At 32.8% G+C, this 27787-nt stretch overlaps 1 pseudogene; it reads right to left on the minus strand.

Moving 5' to 3' along the window:
- Positions 1-21332: 21332 nt before the first annotated feature.
- On the minus strand, positions 21333-26572 carry LOC149570188 (AP-1 complex subunit mu-2-like; annotated as a pseudogene).
- Between the last annotated feature and the right edge of the window lie 1215 nt (positions 26573-27787).

The following is a 27787-nucleotide window of genomic DNA, read 5'->3' on the forward strand; positions in this document are numbered from 1 at the left end:
ATATGGCTTGAAGCAAGCACCTCGGCAATGGTATCTAAAATTTGATAGGTTTATGCATGAGCATGGCTATAACAGTTGTCATTCAGATTATTGTGTTTATTTTAAGAGGTTGGATGATGATAGCTACACTATTTTATGTCTATATGTTGATGATATGCTTGTAGCTGGGTCTAACATGGATCATATTAAGGGGCTGAAATGTCAGTTAGCACATGCATTTTCTATGAATTATTTGGGGGCAGCAAAACAAATTCTTGGTATGAAGATTTGTAGAGATAGCAAGAACAAAACTTTGACACTATCTCAAGCTAATTATGTTGAGAAGGTGTTGCAAAATTTCTCTATGGAGAATGCTAAAGCTGTCAGCACACCTTTACCTAGTCATTTGAAATTGACTAAGGAGATGTGTCCCAAGACACAAGAAGAGGAGGATAAGATGTCCAAGGTACCCTATGCTTCAGCTATAGGAAGTTTGATGTATGCTATGGTATGCACTAGGCTAGATATTGCACATGCAGTGGGAGTCATTAGCAGGTATATGAGTCATCCAGGATTTGAGCATTGGAATGTTGTCAAGTGGATTCTCCAATATTTGAGAGGAACATCCAATAAGTGTTTACACTTTGGGGGCTCTACTACTGATTTACAGGGCTATGTTGACTCAGATTTGGCAGGGGATATTGATACCAGGAAAAGTACTACAGGTTATGTCTTTACTGTTGGTGGGGTAGCTATGAGCTGGGTTTCTAGGTTACAAAAGATTAATGCTCTATCCACTACAGAGGCAGAGTATGTTGCTGCTATAGAGGCAGCCAAGGAGATGGTATGGCTTCAGTTCTTCTTGGAAGAATTGGGACATCCTCAGAAGGATAATTATTTGTTCACTGATAGTCAGAGTGCCATTCATCTTGCAAAGAATTCAGCTCTACATTCTAAGACCAAACACATACAGTTGAGGTACCATTTTATTTGGTCAATTTTGGAGGATGGACAGTTAAAGCTAGAGAAGATACATACCAATGAAAATCCAAAAAATATGTTGACAAAGGTTGTAACAAGGGAGAAGCTGAACTCCTCTTTAGCTTCGGTTGGCCTTTTAGACTGAACATGAATAAAACAACAGCAGAGTCCAGGGTTGTTTCATCTAGTGGGAGCCCCATGTGGTAGTGGTATTGCTATAGGATCAGTCTCCAAGTGGTAGATTTTTGTTTAGTGTGGAGCTTGATTAGTCCCCAAGTGGGAGATTGTTAGATTGTGGTGATTGATCAGGAAAGTACTGTACATACTTCATAATTAGTGGGGTTTGGGGCATCGCCCCAAAAAAAAAAATTTGGTACTATTTGCCAATTGTTTTGGTACTATTCACCATTCATATATTTTCCACTAAAGTTATGGCTAATTATGGCCGACATGTTATAACCCTAAAATGGTTTAATACTTTTATAAAAGGGTTGGGTATTTTTCATTACGGTGTGATGCGAAATTGGTTCTTGCGACGGTATTGAGCTGTAAGGGATTACAAATTGTAATCAGGTTGTAATCACTAGATTGTAATAAGATTGAATTTTCTGTTTGGTGGACGTAGCCCAGGGATTGGGTGAACCATGTTAAATATTGGTGCCTTGTGTTCATTTCTGTGTGATCTATTATTTTTTCTATTATTGGTTATATTTGTATGTAGTTTTTATTTCTTTCTGTGATTTATCCTAACATTTACATCTCCTAAGAAATCAACTAAGTTTTCTTGATCTTACAATTCCTTTAAATTTGATTCTTTACTGTCATTCAAAAATCATTGAATTGTGACACTTGATCAACACTAAAATACTCAGTTATTGTTTAAGCTCTCTGTCTCGGCAACAAATAACTTTCTTGGCCAATGTGTTGGAAATATAAGAGGAGTAGTTGAGAGGGGAGGGGTGAATCTGTTACTACTAAAATAAATCATAGATCCCTTAGATGTCAGTACAAAATAAATTCTAAAAATTGAATATTCTTGATGCTTGGTAAACACACATAAAATGTTGTAACTCTGTAAGTACTAATTATGCAAATATTTAAATGTTATCTATGATTACCCTTACTTTAATTTAGTTGAAACCACATAAAATAAAATAGCATGAACACGTTTGACACCAATTTTTAACATGGAAACCCAATTTGGGAAAAAAATCACCAATTGTAACTAGTTACAGTTTTCACTCTTCTGAATTGAGCCTAGCTAGGAGCAAACCCTGTTGAAGGTTACAAAACACACTATTAAGTGTGACCCTATTGAAAGATTTGATCACCCTATTAGGAGTGGCCTTGTTAGAGGTCTTAAGAAAATTCAATAGAACTACCACCTTGGTAGAGGATTTTCAAATAGCTATTAAGCCAACTCTATTAAGAGATTTAGATTACTGCTACAATGGTTAGAGAGTAACAATGAGATGACTTGATTTGAATGAAATTGATTTGCTTATTATAGTTCTTTGTTCTGGCTTGTACTTGATCATTTTTTATTGAATATAACTTTTCTTCTCCACAAGGATATTCTACTTATCCTTGAAAATTTCTTCCTTTCTTCATCATTAAATTTTCAATATATTCATAACATTTGCACACACACTTTGAATCCACGACTTGATCTTATACTTATATCTTTCATATTGTCAAGTTAGCTCATATACAACTTAGAATAATTAATTTTTATCACATCAGTAGGCTAGAACCAATGGATAAATTAATTAAGCTTAATATTTTAAAACAAAAAAATCCTTCATTAGCTGACCCAACTCGGTAGACACTAACTTAGAAATGATTTCTTGTATTAACCAACATAAGCTTAGTTAATACTACATATTCACAAAGATCCTTTGGCAACTAAGTGAGCTCAGTTGACACTGGTTCCTTTAAACTTTTCTTCATTAACTAATTGAACTCAGTTAACACTCATTTGCTACAAACTATGCTTGGATGCCTGACTAAACTCAGTAGACACTACCTTCTTAGCTAGGAAAACATAGGAATGCTCAGTAGACATAGAAAAATATCTTCACTACTTGAGTGTGCTTGACATACATTGACTGATAATGATATGACATTTTTGTAACATCAAAGATAATACACAATTAATCAGTTGTATCCAAAAATCTCCCTCTTTGGCATTGATGGAAAAACAACATATCATAACACAACGAAATTTTGGAACAAAAATAAAGTAATAAACATATCCTTAGTTTTATTCTAATGAACTTCTATTAGTGTGAGCTCTTCCTTTCAGTGGTTTCTCCCTCTATCTGCAACAACTTCTACCAAGTTCATTCACAGATAATTTTTCATAAAGTTTCTATGATAGCAAACTTCTCCCTCTTACAAAAAAATTCTCCTTGTTTGGAATGAAAATTTTTTTATGAGATATGACAGTAAACTTCTACACAATAACTCTATTAATATCAATGTACCTTAAGTACTAATTCATTTGCAATATGCCCTTGTTAATTCTGCACCAACTAATTGATCTTCAACTTACTCCTGTTGATGCATCACTAAACTTTATTTAGTGAGCTTAAAATATGGGAATGACCCCTAGCTTACCTCTTAGATATAGAAATGCATCCTTAGGTAATGGCTTGGTGAATATGTTTGTAATTTGTTCTTTTGTATTTACATATTCCAATCTGACTTCTTTATTCTACACCAATTCTCTTAAGAAGTGATATTTTATAGAAATGTGCTTTGTTTTGGTATGAATCATTGGATTATTTGATATATTGATTGCACTGGTGTTATCATAGTATATGACTACTAGATCCTTGATCTCTATTTTCATTCCTTCCAACACTTTTGAACCAAACAATGTTAGAACAATTAACTATTGCTTCGATATATTCTACCTCTAATATGTATTGAGAGATGCAATTTCATTTCTTGCTTGTCCAAGACACTAGTCCTTTACTAAGAAAGAATGCTCCACCACTAGTGCTTTTTCTATCATCAAGACTTCCTACCCAATCAACATTAGTAAACACCTTCAAGTCCAAATTGTCTCCAAGTTTGTACCATAGGCCATAGTCTTTAGTACCTTTTAGATATCTCATGATTCTCTTGATTGCCATCATATAAGTTTCTCTTGGATTTTCTAAGAACCTTGTCATCATACCAACTGCTAATGTAATATCTTGCCTTGTATGTACTACATACTGCAATTTTTCAATTATTGATCTATATGTGGTATGATCTACTTCTTTGGAATCATCATTCTTGGAAAGCTTATGTAAAGTAGACATAGGGGTTCCAATTGGTCTTGAATCTTCCATTCTAAATTTCTTTAGTATCTCCTTGATATACTTAGATTGAGTGATGTAGATACCATTTTTGTTCTATTGTATCTACAACCCAATAAAGAATTTTATCTCACCAAACATGGACATCTAAATTTTTTTACTCATTTTTTCTGCAAATTGTTCGCACAAATCATCATCTCCTGTGAATAAAGTATCATCAACAAACATTTTTGCCAACACAATCTTCTTGTTTGTTCCTTCTCTGATATACAGACTACTGTTATCATTTGTTCTTCGAAATCCAATCTGTACCAAGTAATTATGAAGTCTTTCATACCAAGCTTTGGGAGCTTGCTTCAGACCATATAATGCTTTGTGTAACTTGCAAATCATGTCTCTTTTGCGAGGATCTACAAAACCTTTTGGTTGTTCAATATAGACTTCCTCATCAAGAATTCCATTCAAGAATGTAGATTTGACATCCATTTGATACACTTTAAATCCTCTATGTGTTGCATATGCTAGAAAAGTTCTAAAACCTTCTAATCTCACAAAAGGAGCAAAAGTATCACCACAATTAATAAATTCTTCTTGAAAATAACCTTTACATACCAATCTTTCCTTATTTCTAGAAACTTTTTAATCTTCATTCAGCTTATTTCTGAACACCCACTTTGTTCCAATTACATTTGTATCCTTAGGTTTAGGAACAAGAGTCAAAGTTTTATTATTTTCTATTTGCTCTATCTCTTCATTCATTGCTTCAACAAAAAATTCATTATCTAGAGCATCTTTAACATTTCTAGGTTCAAATTTAGTAAGTAAACATGTACCTTTTAATTTTCTTCTTGTCACTGTTCCATTAGATTTGTCTCCAATGATCTGATCAGACGCATGATGCCTTTTGATTTATCTTGCTAATATAGGTTCTTTGGGTTTTGAATGAGTTCCACTATATTCATCATGAAATTTAGTATCAAGCTTAGGTTCCACTATCTATGACTCGGGCCCATCAGATTCAATTTGAACTAGGTTGGTAGCTTCTAACTATAACTTGGGTCCTTCAGACTAAGACTCGAGTTGCACTATCTCCAACTCAATAATTGTTGGAGATTTTGGGGACTTAGGTGATGAAGCCTCCTTTATTTTAGATAGGTTTGGTAGGGTATTAGGTTCATAGTAAACAAATCTTCTGTAATCCTATGGCTCTTTGTTGCTTTCTTCTTCATTCTTTTTTGCAAACTCATCAATTCTAACATGTGCACTTTCTATTATTTTATGGGTTGAAAAATTCAAACAATTTTATGCTTTACTTCTATAGGAGTATCCTAAAAATATGCTTTCATCACCTTTTACATCAAATTTTACTTTTCTAGACTCTTTTGAGATATAACATTTGTTGCCAAATAATTTGAGTAACTTACATGAGGTTTGTAGCCATACCATAGTTGATAAGGAGTTTTGTTTGAATCTTTCTTCAACTATACTCTATTCAAGGTATGAACTGTAGTGCTAATATCTCCCTTCTAGTATTTGATTACAACATTCTTTTCAATCATAAAGGTTCTTGTGTAATCCATGATGGATCTATTTCTTCTTTTAGCTATACCATTTTGCTGTGGTGTACTAGGAGATGCTACTTTTCTTTTAATTCCTCTTTCAATGTAGAAATTATTGAATTCATTAGAGATGAATTCACCATCTCTATTTGATCTTAAACATTTCAAACTCTTTCCAGTTTCTTTTTTTACTCTTGCCAGATACCACTTGAAATTTTGAAAAGCTTCTAATTTTTATTTTAGATACATTATAGTCATCATTCTAGAATAGTCATCAACAAAAAGAATGAAATTTTTTTCTCCACTGTAAATATTTATTCAAATAGGTCTACATAAGTCTATATGAACAATTTTTAAGACTTCTTCTGACTAATAGTCTTTTCTTTTGAAACTAATCTTTCCCATCTTACCAATTTGGCAATTCTTGCATAAACCCATATCAAGTTTCTTCAAACTAGGAATGCCTCTAACTCTTCTATGTTTTCTTATCTTAACTAGATTATCAAAGTTTTCATGACATAGTCTTTTTTTCCATAACCATATTTTTTCTACTTGAGCAATAAAAGATAAACATTCACTAAGATCAAGATAACATAGATTACCTTTTGTTTTCTTGGAAAATCTAACTAAATTTCCTTTTCCATCCAGTAGTTTGGCTTTTCCATTCATGAATTCTACCTTGAATCCAATGTTATTAAATTTTTCCACACTTAGTAGATTATTCTTTAGTCCTTCAACCTTATAAGCATTGTCACATACAAGTTCTTTAGTCAATGAAATACATCATTTTCCTTTTATGTTACAAGGTTCATTGTTTCCAAATCTCACACTACGTCCATTATAATATTCCTGTGCTCAAATTTTGTTTTATCTCTAATCATATGATGTGAATAGCCACTATCAATAATCCATATATCATTTTTGCTAACATGAGAGGTAAGTGCTATATTATCTCCTTCATCATCAGATTCATCTTTTACAACAATATATACCATTTCATCTTCACTGTTATCAGAATCTTTAGCTACAAAAAAAGATTTCATACCTTTTTATTTGCCTCTACCTTTGGAATAATTTATTTCAATTATGGCTTCAACAACTTCAAGATCATGTCTACTATTTTTTTAATTTCTTCCTCTTCACTTCTTGATTGACTGGACTTTTGATTTCTTAGCCTTTTTTTTGAGAGAGAGTTTGGCTTTAAAAGTAGACTTAATAACCTTTGAGCTAGGAATTGTTGGACTAACTTCTAGCATTCCCCTTAAGGATTTATGACATGGGTTAACCACCTCCTGTGTGTTCTATAAGTCTAGTGGGTTGTATCAAGCATTAACATGTCAATTTTTTGGTGCAAAAACAACTCTAGCTTGTAACAAGTGGTATTAGATCTTGGTCATAGGTTCGAATCTCCTTGGGTAACATTGAGGGGAGAATTGTTGGACTAACCACCAACCTTCTGCTTTGATATTCATGACATGGCTTAACCATGTTCTATGTGTTCTATAAGTCTAGTGGGTTGTATCAGATGTTAATAGCTTGATCTTTTGGTGCAACAAAAACTCTAGCTTGTAACAAGAACATAGTTATCAAAGTTATCTAATTCAAAAGTTGTCAATATTCCAACTAGAGCATCCAAAGATATTTTATTATTTGGATCACATCTCATCTCTTGAGTAGTAGATACTCTAGTTGCATAAATAGGAAGGAGATTTCTAAGCACCTTGCTTACAACTGTTTTCTCTTCAATGTCTCCTCCAGAAGCTTTGGTTGCACTTACACTTTCTTTGATTCTTTCCACATATTTTGCAATATTCTTATCTTCTCACATTTTCATCTGATCAAAATGACCACTAATACTTTCACCTTAGCTCTTCTTACATCTCATGAGTTGTTTTGTAGTCTTTAACTTCTCCAAATTCAACATAACTAAGAGTAGATGCAATATCAATCATGATGATGTTATTCTTCTTCTTTTCAACAATGTCTTCAAATGATAATGTTCTAGTGGGAGTCTTATATTTAGTATCAAGATATTTTCATGATGAATCACTAATAGTAGCCAAATGTAACCCCATAAGTCCTTGCCATGTTGCAAAATTGTCTCTATTCAGCTTGGGAATCTCTCTTTTGTAAGACATCCCGATCTTTAGCTTAGGTCCTTGAAACCTTCTCTGCAAGCACCAAAAGCTTTGATACTAATTGTTGGAAATATAAGAGAAGTAAATAAGAGGGGAGCATTGAATCAATTACTACTAAAATAAATCCCAGATCCCTTAGATGCTAGTACAAAATAAAGTATAAAAATTGAATACTGTTGATGCTTGATAAACACATAGAAAATGTTGTAACTTGGTAAGTAGTGATTATTCAAATCTTTAAATGTTATCTATGATTACCCTTAATTTAAATTAGTTGCAAAAACATAAAATAAAATAGCATGAAAATGTTTGAAACTAAGATTTAATTTGGAAACCCAATTTGGGAAAAATCATCAATTGCAACTTGTTAGAGTTTTCAATTTTCTAAAGTGAGCCCAATTAGGAGACAACCATATTAAAAGTTACAAAAAACACTATTATGTGTGATCCTATTAAAGGATTTAATCATACTCACCTTGTTAGCAGTGGCCTTGTTAGAGGTCTTAAGACAATTCAATAGAATTACCACCTTGTTAGAGGATTTACAAATAGCTATTAAGCCAACTCTATTAAGAGATTTAGATCACTGCTACAATGACTATAGAGTAACAATGAGAGGACTTGATTTGAATGAAACTAATTTTCTAATTATAGATCTCTATTTTGGCTTGTACTTGATCCTTCTTGATCAAATATAGATTTTGTGATCCAAAAGGATATTCTACTTATCCTTCAAATTTGCTTCCTTTCTTCATCATTATATCTTCAATATATTCGTAACATCTTCACACACACTTTAATACACGACTTGACCTTATACTTATATCTTTCATATTCTCAAGTCAGCTAATATAAAACTTAGAATAATTAATATTCATCACCTCAATTGGCTAGAACCAATGAATAAATTAATTAAGCTTAATATACCAAAACAAGAAAATCTTTCATTAGTTGACCCAGCTCAATAGACACTAACTCAAAAATAATTTTTCGTGTTAACCATCAAAAGCTTAGTTAGCACTAAATATTTATGAAGATCCTTTAGCAACCAAGTGATATTAGTTAACACTAGTTCCATTCAACTTTTCTTCAATAACTGAGTGAACTCAGTTAACACTCATCTTCTGTAGACTATTCTTCAACACCCAAGTGTACTCGGTAGACACTGCCTTTTGAGATAGGCAAACACAAGAATGCTTGACAGACATAGAAAAATGTCTTCACTACTTGAGTGAGCTTGACATATACTGACTGATAATGATATGAAATTCATGTAACATCAAAGTCAATGCACAATTAATCAATTGTATCCAACAAATGCAAATTCTTGGTCAACACTAGATTTTCTTGGCACTAACGTGGCTCAGTTGACACTAGCATTACTCAACATACTTGAGTAATTTACTATTTTTCTTGGATTAGCTTATCTTTATTGATATAAACAATTAATTTTCTTTAACAAAGTCTATCTAATCAAATATCCATTGTAAGTTCCTTTTCTTAACTTCAACCTTTCCTCGAGGTGTTATAGTTATGAGTAACTATCAAATCCTCTTAATCAGTCAAATAGATATGATATTTAGATTAGGTAGCAATATGTCTCATCCATAGATTTGAAATCAATGAAAAAACAACATTTGTTCCAATTGTAAATTTCGAATAGAAAGGAGTTTTAAAAGGGTACTTAATTTGTATTCTAATGCTTGAGGTCAACTGGTCAATTGGGAGAAGAGGCATATCTTTTTCCTTAATACCCCCATACCTAGACAAATGAATATTGAAAATATCATGGGATTTTTTATTGATTATTTTTAGGGGATTTAACCTAGTCTCCCCTTGGGTCTTAAACCCCTTGATTCCTTTTGGGAGAGTCTAGTGGAGAAGCTAAGCAAGAAACTTTCTGGTTGGAAAGGAAATATGTTAGTCAAGTTGGGAAAGTGTCTCTTCTTAAGTATTCTCTTCAAATCCTTCTAAACTATGCTCTAAGCCTTTTTAAAATTCCATTAAAATATGCAGAGGCTATTGAAAAGATTCAAAGGAATTTTTTATGGACTAGTACTAAAGAAAGGAAAAGGATGGCACTTATTGCATGAGAAAATATCTGTAAGCCAAAATGTGAAGGCAGGCATATAATTATGACAATTAGAATTATGAATAAGGCTCTTCTTTCCAAGAAAGGGTGGAAAGTGTACCAAGATAATAAGGAATGGAGCTCTATTTGGAAGCTTAAATACCTTCATAGTGCTCCCTATCTAGTAGATTTCTTGAGCCACCTAGTGATCGCTAATTCCTCCACCATCTGGAGGATGGTTCAAGGGGCTAATAATATTCTTCAAAGAGGTTGTAGATGGAAAGTGGGTGATAGTAGAAAGATGATATTTTGGGAGGATGCCTGGATTATGGATTATCCTTTACTAAATATATACAATTATGATTCTTCCATTGAAAGATGGAAGAAGACCTTTGGGTGTTTTATTTTCAACTATTGGAGAAATGATGGCTAGGTGAATCTTGTAGAGGTAAATCCTAATATTAAAAGTTTCTAAATCTCTCTCAACTCTTTCTATCTTAACCTAGACCAACATGACCTAAGGTGTTGGGAGTTGACCCAAGTGGAAACTATAAGGTGGCATCAGTTTTCAAAGCTTACTTGAATGCAAATCAACCAGCTATGCCAAAGCATAGATGAAGGACTTGTGCCTAAGTTCTAAAATTTCTTCTAGATTGCTATAGAAAATAAAATCCTAACTATTGACAATCTTCATAAAAGGCAATTTTGTATTGTTAACATATGCACTTTTTGCAAGATGGACGATGAAGAGAATAATTATATCTTTTTTCATTGCAACTACAATAATGAAGTCTAGAAAATCATCCTTGAGTACTTGAAAGTTTGTTAAGTTCATCCTAAGAACCTTATCAAGTGCATTAAAGGCTAGAATTGTCCTATAAGCTTCCCAGATACTCATTTTCTATTGAATTTAACTCTCCCTCATCTCTATTGGGGTCTTTGGAAAGAAAGAAATAATAAGATCTTTAGAGATAAAAATTGTTTGACTTGGATGGTAGACCACAAAGTTTTAAGGGATACATAGGAGAAATTTTTATCTCAAAATGGAAATAAAATTGATTTAAACATCTCTAATCCTATTAGAAATAATGTAATTAAGGAAAAAACTAGTAGAGAGAGAGTTATTTGAAAGTTTCCTCCAATGGAATGGCTCAAAGATAATTTTGATGGGTCTGCTAAAGGGAACCTCGAGAGAGCTAGTTGTGGTGGAATTCTAAAGGATCATGATATATGGTGGTCAATGTTGTGGCCTTTCCTATTGTATTATCTACTAGTCATAAGGCTGAAGTGTCTGTGGCTTTGTTTATTATTAGAAAGGTAGTGGAAAATCATTCCTAGAAATAAATAATTACTTTAAGACTTGGAATATTAAAGTGATAATTGGGAAAATTAAGAAACTTTGTAATAGTTTTTATAATATTCTTATTTCCCATAATTATCATGAAGGAAAAATGATTGCTAATTGGATTGCCAACACAACTATTGGTATGGATAGGCTATTGACGTGGGTGGATGGCCTATGTGACAAAGTTGGTTTAAAGGAACTTATTCATTTTGATGTGATAGATGTAGTGGAAGATATGATTTATTAATTATTATTTTTTAAACAAAGGGTGTTGTGGCATTAATAATGGATTTATTAGTTTTTTGAGGGAGTACCTCCTCATAATAGTCCTCTTTTCTTGGTACATTTTCTTGGAATTCTTTGAAAGAGAGTTTAAAGGTTGCAAATTTGTTTGTTACAAACTGTTGTTTTTTTTGTAGTGATCTTTTTCTTCATCTAGTGAGAAAGATGGGTGGCAACTTGATGAAGAAAGAGCCTATGAACTACAATTATTGGAAGGAGAAGGATGTGGCATGGCGAATTCTTCAAAAGCGTAAGGTTAATATTTACCTTGAGAAATTGCATGGTTTTAAACCTCATATCACAGAGGAGATTTTGAAGAATTGGTTAAGGGAGAAAGTTTCTTTTCATTGGGTTACCCAATTTCTATTCAAAAAGTTCATAGATGAAATAATTGGGCTTTCGATGTGGCAAATTAAATTTAGAAAAGAGACTAAAATTTCAAATGCTACACTTAATAAATTCTTAAAACCATTGAAGAAGAAAAGAAATTGGTGAAGGAGGGGGACTTCTTTTATGTTGATGAGATTAAGGAAATTTTCCATGATGTGTTGTTATGCATTCGTGAGTACTTCATTTTAGATGGGTGGTCAAAATGTGTGCATAGTTTCCAATTAATTTTTTTGAATCATTTTAGATACAAGTATATGGTTTATTTTCCATTTTATTTGAAGAATTCCCTATTAAAAAAACTTAGTGCTCATAAGAATAAAGGGAGTAGGACCATCCTTTATGAAGGGATAATTCTGTTAATTGAAGAACACTGTAAAGAGAATGTTGTGAAGTCATCTCCCTTGGTAGGGGAAAAAAAAAATTCTTGGGGAAGGGCACTTTGGATAAGTCCATTGTGAAAAAAATATAGACTCATTAATATGAAGATTAAGGAGATAAGTGGAGACAGAATGGAAATAGAGTCAAATAGTGACTCTCAAGGTAATAAGGAATGTTGATATCTATAAGTCTTGTTGTCTATTAGTGTCAATCAATTAGTCGTATATAAGGTAGAGTTAGATGATCATCACTATGATTGAGCTACTCTATATAGGCTGAGTCATGCAAATACTTGTAAATGATCATGTATATGCCAAGCTCTATAGGAGCAAAGAAATTCTTTGGTTGCTAAGTATTTTTAGTACAAGTTAAGCCTAGTGAATTTTGAGTAGACAAAAAAAATAGATGCTGATTTATATAGAAGAAGCTTAGTACACTTAAGGTCAAGAAATAGAATAAAGAACAATTACAACTAAGCATAAAAAATAGTATGTGTCAAGTAACATAGAGTGAACATAAAATTATGGAATGATACAAAATTTTGTTATCATATATGATGATGTTATTCCTTTGGGGGAGTATACTAAGCATTGGTGAGAATATAGTATAGTTGACATGTTGTATTGATGACTATGTTTTTCATTGATGACAACATAGTATGGTTTTTGTGAAGACTGGAAATGTAACAAATAGAGATCAAGATCATATGAATAGAGGTTGATGTTTAGGTGAAGCATGGTTAAGGACATGTTCTACATTATATCTTGATGAAAAGGTTATGTGTGCATTAAGTCAAAGTCATGCATAAGATATGCAAGATTTATAGAGAGAAGTACAAAGATAGAGTACCTAAAAAGAAATTTATGATGAATGGATTGTATCTCCTAATAGCAATAAAATCATGGTATGAAAAGTTAGATACTAAAAGAATAATATTTAATGATGATGTCATCAAGTGCACAAAGTCTAGAGTTAAACATGTGAGAAGTTGTTAAGACTATGAGCTGAAAGTGTTGTGTAATTATGAAATAATCAATTATCTTAATGTGGTCCTATTATAGTTAATTGAGAAAGCTTCAAGGCCGACTCAAGGAATTATTTTGAGGGCTTGGTATAAAGGAAAGATGTTTTCCTTTTTTGAGATGTCTATTGGATGTGAATTATATTGGAGAAGTGTGAATAAGAGTAGAGAGTTTGGTTAATGTGAGTAAGCAATCCAAGGGATTAATGGATGCAAAGTTGTGATCTAGTATCAAGATTAAGAGAAGCAGAGGAGTCTAGTTGAAAGGATAGAGGAAGAGAAAGTACAAGTGAAGTTCATTTCTATTATTCTAAAAGGAATAATATAGAGATCATTTAGATAGTGGGTTCATTGGTATTTCTCCTGAAGCTATTTGGATAGTGGGTCCATTTGCCTTCTACAAATCTTAATAGGTTTGACACAACTCCTAACTAGGTTGGAATCTCCTAATAGGGATTCAAATTCTCCTAATAGGGATTAATATGTAATATATGTATTTAATAGACTCCTAATAGGTTACATCCTCTAACAAGGAATATTTATATTAGTACATCATTTTGTGGGTACCATCCCCACAAGGGTTTCCCCTTTGACCAAGGGTTTCCCTAGTGAACATATATGGTGTTATTGTGTATGAGTATCTTGCTATGGTCACTAATTATATTGCTCATATGGTTTAAGGATAAATAAGGTTGATAATTATGATAATAGTTGGATAATTTATTCACCCCCCTCTCTTGGTTATATAGGTGGACTTTATATTCTAACAATTGGTATCAGAGCTTCAGGTCCTTGAAGAGAAAGCTTAACAACTTTGGGAGATCAATGGCCATCCACTTCAAAAAAGATAGTCCTAAGTTTGATGGGGTTAATGACAATTGGAAAAAATAAATGAAGAATCATATACTATCTATAGGTCTAGGTTATTGGCTTTTGAAAAAGAGTGATAAGGAAATTGTGGAAGAAGAAAAGCTTGGAGAATGCAATGAACTAGAAAGAGATCTATTTATGTGCAATATGCGAGCTAGAAAAGATTTACTATTAACTCTTCCTAAAAATGAATACAATCAAGTAAAATCACTACTACCATCTCATAAGATTTGAAAATATTTATAATCTACTTTTGAAGGAGATAATAATACAAAAAGAGTAAGATTATGAAATTGGATATGCTTGTTTCAAGATGTTAAGATGTTGGAAGATGAATCTATGAGAAGCTATGTTGGAAAAATAGCTAAGATTGTTGCAGGAATTAAATCATGTGGTGGATCCACAGAAGAAGATGAGATAGTATGGAAGATTGGACAAGTATTTGGAAAAGCTTGGATTAACTATAGGTACATTAGATAGTAACTTGTATTTGAAATAAATTTAGAATGGTTTTATGACAATAGTAATATTTGTTGATGAAATAATATTTGGAGACAATGATGAAGCAAGTGATAAGTTTGCTAAAAGAATGAAGAATGGGTTTGTGATGAGCATCATTAGAGAAATGAAAATTTTCCAAGTTTACAGATTTTACAAAATAGTTATAGTATTTTCATTTCACAAGCTAAGTACTTGAAAGAGTTTCTAAAAATATTTGGATTGGAAAGTTGTGACCCTTTTGGTACACCAATGATAACTAGTCATAATTTATCTAGCAAAGATGAGATACCTACAATTAAGAAGAAGTATAGATCAATGATTGAAGGTTTTCAATATCTAACTCACACCAAACTAGATGTAGAAAATGTAGTTGGAATTGTAGCTAGATTTCAAGATGATCCTAAGGAGTATCATTATGCATAAGTAAAGAGGATATTCAAATATTTGAAGGGAAAATATGACTATGGGATATGGTATGAAAAATCAAGTGATTTCACTTTATGTTCTTATACTCATGCAAATTGGGTAGGCAATAGGGATGATAGAAAAAGCACCAGTGGTGGAGCATTTTTTCTTGGAGGAAGATTGGTTTCTTGGCTAAGCAAGAAAAAAGATTGTATTTCATAGAGTAAAAAAGAAGGAGAGTATGTAGTAGTAGAAAATAATTGTAATTAGGTCATGTGGATGAAACAGATGCTAAAGGATATTGGGATAGAATTTCTAGAACCTATTATCAGATATTGTGATAACACAAGTACACTGAGTATGTCTAAGAATCCTATATTTCATTCTAAGACTAAGCATATTTCTATTAAGTATCATGTTTTGAGAGAAAAGGTTGTAGAGAAAGAGATTAGATTAGAGTATGTCATTAGTAAGAAAAAGATTGCAAATAGTTTCAACAAGTCCTTACACAAGGATACTTTTGAATATTTGTGTGGTATGCTTGGGGTTATAACCCTACCTACCTCATAGTAGATGATGTCAAGAATGCATCAGTATAGTGTGTTGGAAATATCAACGAGAAAGTAAAACCCGAGAGGGGGGTTAATCGATACTTAAAAAATTTAACCATAAAACATTTCATCATCATCCATCTCATGACTTAACATGTAAAATTGAAATATGTAAGCATATATCCATAGAAAAATGTAAATCAACACAACACAAAAGATTTTGGTTACCCATAAATCCTCCAAGAAGAACGTAAAACTAGGGTGGGGATGACACCCATAAATATTCACTACTACAACAATAAAGTGTGGCCAATTATGGCTACAAAGTTTAGATCATAAACTATGATCTACCCTATGAGAGGTCTTCCCTATTAAATGCTTTCAAAGACTCTTAGGTCTCACCTTGACTAAAGTTTTTAAACTCACAATTAAGTAAGCACTAATTGGAGATTTACAAAAGCCTCTTAGGACTACTTTGTTAAGAGATTTACCTTGTATCACCTATCAAAAAATTTTAGTAGTTGATCCTTCAATTAGCACCTCTTAGCTAGATGTTAGATCCCCTAGTTTTTATCTTGATCCTTCTGATCTAATTTATCTTCTTTGACCTTTCACTTCTTATCTTTACAACTAGTTTTGTAACGATTAACCTTCAATTAAGCATCTTCTTCATGCCTCCTTTCACACATGATACTCCTCTTTGTATCTCTCTTCTAACATAAAATTCCCCTTTAGGGTTTACCTCTTTAAATACGAATCATGGAGATGATCTTAGGTCATAATAAACAACCATGGTTGATTATTATTGTCATCTTAAGCTTCCCTTTTTTGATTGGATGAATGGACCACATAAGTATGTGTGATATGAATTGATCTTTATCTCTTAATATAAAAAATTAATGTTCATCTCAGCCAAAAATAGTTTACATAGGAGTTTGTGCCATTAAAAACTTCTATGTCATAGACTAGTTACTTGGAATCAATAGGCTTTTGATGTTCAACCTTAACTATGCACTAATGTTATTTACTTAGCTCCTGAATGGCTAGGCACATACTTTTTCTTAGAACTTGAATCACTCAACACGCACAATTTTCTCAACATCTTCTATTTTCTTAGCACCTTAGTGACTTGGCACACACTAACTAGTTGAAACCTACTAGTGCTCGACACTAAGTGTCATATCACCTAGCATGTATTGTTTGGACACTTATGCTTGCAATGTGCTAATTACTTGGCTTGTACTAATCACTTAGCTCACTCTATTCACTTGGCATGCATTATTCACTTAGCCTAACTAGTAGCTTAGTCATAGTGATGACCAACTACCTCTACTAGATAATAACCATGTGCTTTTTCACTACTTTTTCAAAATCATAATGAGATTAACAATCTCCCCCTTTGACATGAGTGGAAAAAACACTTTTTCATGGCATATATTATTTTATTTCATGCATAAGTCAAACAATGTATAGTTTTTGCTTGGTCTCTATACAAAATTTTAAAATCTTCAAAACTTGCAAAAAATGTTGAATGTTGTCATCACCATATTACTCCCCCTGAGTAAATATTACCAAAATAAGTTGCTCCTATTGTTTGCCTTGACAAAATTCTCAAAATTTACAAAATTCCCTTTTTTTTGACACTTATGTCATTTGGGTGGTACACTTGAAGTGTATTTATCAAAAAATGGTTGGTGTACATCCATAATGATTGCTAATGATTAATAATGTATTTATCTTTGTAGATGTTAGATCTCTCTACAAAACTTCTATATGTGGGGTGAAAATGGATTGAATTCTAATCAAAATTTGATCTAATATTTGCATCTTTTTCTTGTAACTTGGCAAGCCTAGTTTGTGTCAACAATAATCTCTAAAAGTGTAACTGACTAGTGCTAGGAGATGATTTCAATGTACTTCATGTTGATTTTAGATCTCGTTGCAACCTATCAACTATTTTTTGAGTTTCTTGAGTAAAGAAATTAACATTGCATAGTTTTGTATACATAGAATAAATATTATCCAAAACCTTCTTCACACTCTCATCTTTGTTGATAAATCAATGTCCTATCTAAGTTCAATTGCATTAGATATCTTATCCATGACTTAGTGTAGAATTTTTTCTCAGACCATTCCAATAACTTTACATCAGTTTCTAGATCTTCCTCTTTTATCCTATCAACTATATGTACAAGTTGGTCTATGATAAGCTTATTGGACAATGAATCTAAAAAATCAAAAGCATTAACAAAAATATCTCTAATCTCATGCAAAACCTATTTTTGCTTGTGCTCTCTCTAGAGCTTCTCTTGGCTTGATTTTCTTTATAAGGCCTCTTGGAGTATCTCCATTTCTTCCAATGTGATTGTTGTTAAATTAAACTATGGTAAAATAATTACTTCATCCAAACTCACATCCTCCAATGATGTAGTTTCAACACTCTTTGGTGTGTTAGTACTTGACATTGATATCTACAGTGGAGTGGCTTGAGTACTCGGTTTGTGAAGACTCACTAATACATTTGGCATCAATTTGTGATGGATATGTGTCACAATTATGACAGCTATGTGTCACCACTACGACATTAATAGACATCACTAATTTTTAGTCGCAAAATATGATGTCTACCCTATTTCATCATAATTACGATGCATAGCCATCGCAATCCAACCACTTTCTTGTGACACCACCCTCATCACAATTCATAGTTATCAGTCGCAATAGCGATGCCTCCAAGGTTTTTGCAATGGCACTTGGGGCATCCACCTATAGTGACTCCAATAGCAACCCCGTTGCAATAATTCCTTTTTGTGTCACAATTGCATCGATGATGGTTGAATTTTTACGGAAGGGGGTGTCGCCTTTATAGCAACCCCATTGTAATTCATCATTTTTTGTGTCACAATTATGATGATATGCAATGGAACATGGCATCACCAATACCACTCTCTCGTCACAATTGTGACGGTGACAGAGTAAAACATAAAACAAAAATTGTTGGCTTCTAGCTACGTCAAACAAAATCAAACCTCTTAAACCCTGTGTAACTTCATTTGGTCACATCTTATATTTGAGTAGGATGGTGTCTTATTGGTGCTCCCTCAATTATTTCATGAGATATTATTATCAGGCCATCCAATCAGCTATAGGACAAAGATGATTCCTGAATAATCAAATTAGCAATACGGTCGATCTACATTGCATTTAGACACTTGGTTTGAGGTTCATCTCATCAATTCCCATTCATCACAAGATCTTTATTTGATTAGACCTCGATAGAAAACATTAAGATTTCTCGAGTCCCAAGCCCAAATCATGTAGGCTTCAATCTCCACATATCATAAAGCCTATATATAGAGTTGAGCATCCCGTAGTTGGAAGCTTCACTTGCATTAGCTCTCAGATGGTGTGAGAATGCTCAGCTCTATATACAGGCTTTATGATATGTGGAGATTGAAGCTTGCATGATTTGGACTTGGGGCTTGGGAAATATCAATGTTTTCTATCGAGGTCTAATCAAATAAAGATCTTATGATGAATGGGAATTGATGAGATGAACCTCAAACCAAGTGTCCAAATGCAATGCAGATCGACCGTATTGCTAATTCGATTGTTCAAGAATCATCTTTTTCCTATAGCCAATTGGATGGCTTGATAATAATATACCATTAAATAATGGAAGGAGCACCAATAAGACACCATCCTGCTCAAATATAAGATGTGACCAAATGAAGTTACACAGGGTTTAAGAGGTTTGATTTTGTTTGATGTTGGAGGTAGTTGAGAATGACGTAGCTAGAAGCTTCACCTCCCTTGTCTCCTCCCTTTTCCTCACTCCTTCTCAGGCCTTAATATGTCATACTTCTGTTGCTTAAATCATTGAGTACTAACAATTTTTCTAAAATTGATTCCTTACTTTTCTCTTTTCAAAAGCTTTCTTATAAGGATAAACTATGATAGAAACAATCTCTTGAACATGCACATACTTTTCTGGCTATGGTGGACTAGGAATGTGCAATATATATTTTGTGCACTACAATATCATGTAGTGAAATCGATTATACAAATACAAATATAGAAGTAGTGAAACCATGGAAGCAAAAGCCAGTAAAATTGGGAAGGTTCAATGAAAATAAATATTATGAAGAAATATTACAATGATGTGGCATTAGATTGAATACATCAATATATGTAATTGGATCAAAAATATCTCTGGATATTAATTCCAGTAAAGCAACATCATAATTTTCTGAGATGTGTGTATTGATCTCATCATTTTTTATTTAATTAATGTTACTTGAATGATTTGAACAAAAACTTACACAGAATAATAAAGTTACTATGATTTTTAATCCATGTCACTTAGGTAGAAGAAAAATAGAACAACTTTCTTTTTTAATAATATGTATAGCATACCTAAAATGCACCCGTAAAGCCCCATCTCAGTTGATTTGTTGTCAATCTTGGGATGACAATAGAAATTACTAGCATAGTAGGCTTGTACTTAGCAATCAACCTGGGGAAAATAAAACATAAATATCATGCTAAGAATCAAAATTCGTAGATGTGTTATCTGTATATCAGAAAATCAAATTCACATTGGCATGGCAATGGATAAATCTAGAATTGATGAAATTTCCTGCATTATGAGCTAATGATTATGATAACCAAACCCCAATAGTGGCAAAAATGAAACCAAATTGTAACTTATCACCAATTTCCCAAATTTGATAGTTTCAAATGTCCAAGGAATATATAATGTAGAATAAGAAAATAATTACTTTGCAATTCATCCGGATGTTGTAAATACTACTATGATAGAAGCTTTCACTTTGATTGCTACACTTACCTAAAATTATCATACAAATACTTCTATTAAATTTATATCACTTTTCATGTATCAAACGAATAGTAAATTACAACCAACATTAAAATTCATCTGTAAACAAAACCTGAGTCATGGCAAAAGGAATTAAAATAATTTTATGTACTTACTGCAAAGGTTGCAATGCATTCCAACTGAGACATCGGTTCACTTTGACATTTGAGAGTCTTCTTAAAATAAACAGCTTGATTGTACACTTTCTCTGCCTGCATGAAATAATTAGAATATGTTATCTTTTAAGCAGTTGTTCAGATCATAATATGATATCACAATACATATATTTAGAGAAGGGGGAGAGAAGGTTATTAGTTGACCTCAATTCTGATGATAAGTGGCTAAAACAATCAACTGTAACTAATCTCTATATCCTCCCACCCAATGCTGAAGCAAAGTTCATTCCAAAGATTTTTTTTCCCTTAGAGAGTAAATTAGGTGAGATCAAGAAACTACGGTTGAAAGCAATCAGAATATATAAAAGAAAGAATGATGAACACAAAAAAACCAAATTTGTGATGGGTTTTTAACAAGGCATAGCTATTAGGTGGATAGTCAAATAAAATCCTTCTGCTTGATCCTTCATTTAGAAACTAAAAACAACTTAATAAGCCATCAAAATGATCAAATACCACATTCTCTCTTGTTTACAACATTTCTCAATTATCACTAGTCTAGATCATTCTTAGTTCATATTCACCTGCTATTGTAATGTACCTCACCCATGGCAATGCTCGATATTCACTCTTTTCAATGATTTTCAGATACCTGACCTGCAGTAAAGAATTGCACCAAAAGAAAGTTGTTATAAAGTAGCAACCTAAATCTAAATGAACAAAATGTAAATTCTCAACCATTTATTCAATGCATCAATTTACTTGTGGAGCTAAATATTTAAAAAGAATAATGATTTTCACTGAGGCTAATATAAATATAAGCAATGAGCTTGTTCTCATCAAAAATATAGAAGTGGACACACAAAACGGTCCAACACTGTGATGACTTTTATGGAGTCAGTCCAAAATGACCTGAAACGACTCAAATTTCAAATAAGTTATAAATCATGGTAATGAGCTAATGATACTCACCAAAGCAATAATCTACATTTGTAAACTAAAGTTAAGAAATGACCTAAATTCCTAATACAGTAAAATATGGTATCTCAAATTTGACTCGAATAGGCACCTGCTTTTCTGGGGTTGCTTCTTCAGCAGTTATGCTAGAAAGGCTAAATTCAACCCTCAATATGTATTCATGAATCAAAACCCACATAATAAGTCAATCAAGAAACTAAAACATCAGGGTCCAGAACCATGGTACTATTAACCATCTTTGAACAAGAAAACCAATGAAAGCTGCAAGATACCTTTCCACCAAGAAATGATTTTATTTTCCAAAGCAAAGCATCCTTCTCTAGGGAGTATGCAGAAGTACCCATTGATGTGTGTACATGAGGTGTAGATGCATCAACTGGTACTAGTAGTTCAATTTCAACATTTGTTGCCATATTACAAAGTTAAAGAAAACCATGAGACAAATTAGCAAATACATAGAAATATCAGTCATACTTAAACCATTCCCTAAAGCTAACATGTTAGAAAGATATATCTAAATAGTAGATAAATTAGATCTAAAATAGGAATACATAAGCTAGAGAGATAATTTGAAACCTACAATCTTTGTATTGGCTACGTGCTCTCACCAAATATTCTACCTAGCTTCTTGAATGCTTTTCTACTTGAACTTCGACCCATATCAATGGCTTTACCTACAAAGTAATAAAAACATATGATATGAAACCTACTTTAGAAGGATATGCTTCATAATAGAACTTCAAAGATTTGACAACAACTTCATTCTCTTGAATATATGAACAAAACTGTGTGCTAAGTCTATAGTTCATAAGATCAAAAGTCCCATCATGAGGTATGGAGGATATAGTTCTATCATTTTCAAAACTGGCAAGATGAACGCACTTGACAGAAGAAATAGAAATTAACATATGCCTTTTCAAGGGAAAAAAAAGAACAAGTACAACATCAAAGGAATTTGTAAGCACTTTAATATAAGATAAAATTGATAGTTTAAGGAATTGAATAAGAAAATGAGCTTGATTGCATACTGATGAAACTTGAGGTCATCCAAATCAATTACTTTACCCTTTGACACTTTTCCTTGAGCTTCTAGTAGCACCCTGTCATTGAGTCCAAGTTTGCATTCTGGCATTCCGTTGAAAAAAAGTGAATCAAAATACACTTTTCATTAACAGCTAGCTATGTAACATTTTAGCAGTCATGCTAAAAGTACATTATAAATAAATAAAAATTAGAAACAACCACATTTTGCACAAAAAAAGCTAAATTAACCATGAAACACAATCAATAATTCAATGCCAAATATTAAATCAAAAATTATAAAGGTTTAATACTTATGGCATATGTATAAAACAAAGAAATCATTAGTGGTCAAACTACTTCCAACACTCAATAATTATATAAAACATCTAAAGATATATACATATCAATATTTTATTCTTCTTTTGTAATTTTTCATACTATTTTATTTCCAAGATCGACTGTGGGGATCCAGCTTCAGCCTTGATATGGAAAGGGTACGAGTGTCCTAACCAAATTATTCCAAATACTTCTATTACAGACCCAGGGAAGGCCTACAAACTATACGAATTGGACCTGGTCTGGGTATGGGACCCAATGCAACATAATCTAAACTTCAACATTTGGTCATTATAATTTGACTTTTAATCTATCACTCTAAACTCTCCAAGAAATTGGACTCTGTTCAATCATCTACCATAGTTCATTATTCTTCTATATTTATTTTATTCTCACTGAAGCATGTAATCTATTGAAAGGCAAGTATCCAACAATGAAGTTGGTTGTCTTGTGACCAAAAAATTGTTATTTATTAAATCTTAACAATGAATATGAACATAGTATTTGTACTTATAAAAAATGGACAATTTGTAGATTCTTTGTCTAATGGTAATTCATAATTCTACCACATAAAAATAAACACAAGATGTTTATTATCTGAACACTCATGCACCAATCCCATTCTCATAATATATGTCTATTCGTTTAGTTGTGTATAAGCATACATGGGCCTTTCAGCTTAGAAAATGGGGTTTGTCCTATTTCAAGGCATTCCATGAGTAGGGTACATTTTAAAGAAAATAGGTGTGTAGTAACATTATAATGTTCTCCATGAACCTAGCTAGAGTTTACAGTGTTTCAACTTATCAGAGATTATAAGAAATAGTTCCATGTTTCATCTCTGTAGTCTATTATTTTTATTTCTAAAAGAACTCAATAATAAGATTATGCATGGGGTAGGAAAAAACTACCTCAAGTATGCTCTCATCTTCAGCACTCCAACCACATCAGATCACACTATTTTCCCATTGCTACTCACAAGAATATTTACACTTTCTACTACATCCAAAAAGACCTTTAATAAAAAATTAAAAGCACAAAATTAGTTAAATATCAATTTCCATATTCAAGAAAAGCACAAAGTTAAATCTAGATTAGCCTTCAACCTCAATTTTTTTGTATTGTATTCCTTCACTTCGCTAGGAAACTACATTTGTAACAGCCATTGGAGGTTGCTGAGTGACTTCCATCCTATAATCATCCATTTTGATGAATTCACTAAGAATCTTTGCCTCTATATATTGAGGGTACCCGAAATCCATTATTTCATCTAGTAGTTCATACTGCACAATGGGAAATAAAAGTGGTCAAATGATATACACATATTTTAAATTTTAAGTTCATGATAAAATATTCTCAAATAGTTCATTACAAGGAATTTTGAACCCTCGACCCTCTATGGCTTAGATTAAAAATAGATGTGTACACTCACAAAAATGAAAAAATTGTCTCTCAAAGACTCTTCTTCTAGCTCTTCAAAATAGTGCTTGAATACCTACAGAAATAACACACATGACAATCCAAAACTGAACCTAAAGTTGACATGTGAATCAGTTATTACAACACACTAATCATAGCAGAAAACAAAGAGAAACATTAACAACTCTTGATTACTATAATAACACCTAAATATGCATGTAATAACTACAAATAAAAGAATTATATGCATACACTAGAATCCTTGGCTCTACAGGTTCAGTAAGTTCCCTAAATGTAGTGTTCCATTTAATAATTGAAAATAGAGCCTCAGACAAGAAATAAATTGTGAATGAGAAGTGTAGATTGTTGAACTTACATCCACAACTCGATGTAAAAATAATATTAAGCCAGCTGCATTAGAGTTCTATCTTGATGCTACCATAAGGTAGATATTGTTATGCTGAATGAACATGTAAGTCACCCCATTGTCATAGAATACTGGATTTTGTAACGTGGGATCACCCTGTCCATGTAATTCCATCAAAAAACTTTTCAAAACACATATGTTGAAACCATCCTCACACATGGCCAATTCATCCTTATAAGAGACAAGATATAAGAGAGGGTAGTACATTTTAATGAATATATTCATACGAGACAATGTAATTTATATTACATTGGCCACCTAAACATCTTTAACTTTTAAGTAATTTGCATACCTCTATGTAAATATTCCATATCTGAGAAACTTCTTTGTACAACATTGCAATTTTTAACTTCATGATGCACATAGCACAGATGAGTCAACAGATTCTATAGTTTCTTGTGTTCTTTCCATAGTTTTAAAAGAGTTCTTATCGATAGATCCATGCAAGAATTTTATTCCTCTAAAAATGGTTTTATTACCAGTTTAAAAGAAAGTGGACACAAACTAACTAAAGAATCTTCAAATCAAGGACTGGAAGTTACATTGATGTAGAGCCTTCTAATATCCCCTTAAGGAACCCTATTCAACTCAAGGATTCAACAATGTCTTGGAATCCACTCAAGGAACTAAAGTTCAACTCAAGGATCAATAAGAAGTCCCTGACTTAGTAGATCTCTTCCACACACCATACCCATGAATTTACTTCCTACCTCATTACTACAATCTCTTATTATATCAATTTCCTTCTAGGTCACCTAGTCTACCTAGCACCTCCATCATACCAAAATCCAACTCCGGCATCTCTCACTAACCCTAACATCTTAGACCATCTTAGCATGGCCTATCTACCATGCTTCAACTCTTCACCAACTTCCAACAACCCATCTTTCACCATTTCCTACTTTAGCCCTTCTAGGCTTGTCTAGTAGCCCTATCCTATAGAAAATTGCACTTTTCTCTCTAACTCCCCAAACAACCTAGTGACTTAGTCACCTTTTCAAATACCCTTTATGGTTTTCTTCAAACCTTGTAAATATTAGTTTCTCAACCTGTGACTGTTGCACCTTTCTATGGCTATCACTACAACAATTAGGCCTAATTAGCCCTTGCCTAACAAAGCAACTATGCTTTGCACACACACCCAACTCTCCAAACCTTTAAATAGTCTTAAGTCATCTAATAAATGATAGGATTACACAATTTTTTTGACCCTTCCATGCATTTCTAGACACCTTTTCATCAAACACTCCCTTTAAGGGTTTCTAGCCTAGGGCTTCCTAGAAAAGACCCTAAATCAACTCATAAAACCTTTCTATTGGCTCAAACACCTTTAAAAATACTCCTTAAAATGTTTTCAACACACATTTATCCATTCAAACCTCCATTTGCTCATATTCACCATGTGGTAACTTGCAAATGCACCTTCACTATTTGGTACAACAATCACCCTATTGTTCTTTTCTTTATTCACTGTCACCTGCATCCTTCTGCATTAAAATCATAAAAAAAAAATATTCATACACTTAAGTGCCTCTCCCACAAGTTACAGTCCATTCACAGAAAGTGGGAGAGGCTTGTCTCCATTAATGACTACAAAACTGTGACAATCAGTCATGTTCCCTGTGACAGTAGAGATTTCAAAGATAGTTTTTTTTTTTTAAATAACTTACAAAGTCCTTGCCAAGAGTTACCAAATCATGAAAATCTTTTCAAGGAGCAAAATTAATAAATCTTGAATATAAAGAACTTTATTGGATTACCAAGTCGAATCTTGCAATTAGGAAACTGTCACTATGATAGTGAACAACATATTTCTTTGATTTATTTATTTTCTTGTTACATACACCTCTCTTTAACTTTTTCCCTTGTGTCTTATAAATAAATTTCTTTTCTAAATTTTTTCCCATCTAACTAACTCATAAAACTGAACTAAAGCCCCCTTGGATGCCAACTGCTCTTCTAATTGTCTTATGACAACAAATAGATAGTTTTTATAACTTTTTGAACATCATTACCTTTGATTATCTTTTGTGACCTTTTCTCGGCTAAAGACTTATGAAAAGTATAATGTCATTCCTAAATGACTCTAAAAGACCTTTTAAAATGCTCTTTATACACCTATCACCTTAACTAACCCCATTCAAGCCTAAGTTGGCTTATGTTGCAAATGTTGGCAATTTTACAAGATCTTGCACTTTGAGTGCATTTTACATCATTTAGGGGCTTTAATAGCCTATTACATCATGCAAACACTACCATCCACCCATAACTCTTCCTAGGACACCCTAGGACTTCAAATGACCCCTTACATCATATTGACTCCCTATTTGTGCCAATTTGCCTATTCTTGGCAATACCTTACATTTTGTCAACTTTGTGAAATTTATTACATTTAATGGCTTTAATAGCCATGATTCATCATCAAATAACTCAATAGGTCTCAATTAGGCATTGATTGCCCTTGTACCTTCATTATCTCCTACATAGCTCTTGGTGTACCCTGTAGGTTCATTTTTTCTTGGGTGCCCCTGCACCATACATGGATTCAAATGAAGGATCGATAAAATATGGATAGAAAATTGAGAAGCATTAATAGTGATACCTCCTTTACTACTTAGTAATATCAAAAGTGAGGTTCGCCACTAAGTATGTTGGTTAAGTGGTGGTGGTGATGGTGTAGGGGCCAACAAGGTTCAAACAACCACTAGGCCATCATCATTGTAGGCTTGTGCCAATTTGCTCTCAGGGTTGAGCCTTAACTTTGTTAATTGTGGATGAGGTCCCCCATTTGTGGCCTCACCAATCCATAGCTCCAGGTCAAAAGCATTTT

This window comes from Cupressus sempervirens, chromosome 3 (assembly GCF_028749045.1).
Source record: "Cupressus sempervirens isolate cs-2001-9-10 chromosome 3, ASM2874904v1, whole genome shotgun sequence".
Taxonomy (NCBI): domain Eukaryota; kingdom Viridiplantae; phylum Streptophyta; class Pinopsida; order Cupressales; family Cupressaceae; genus Cupressus; species Cupressus sempervirens.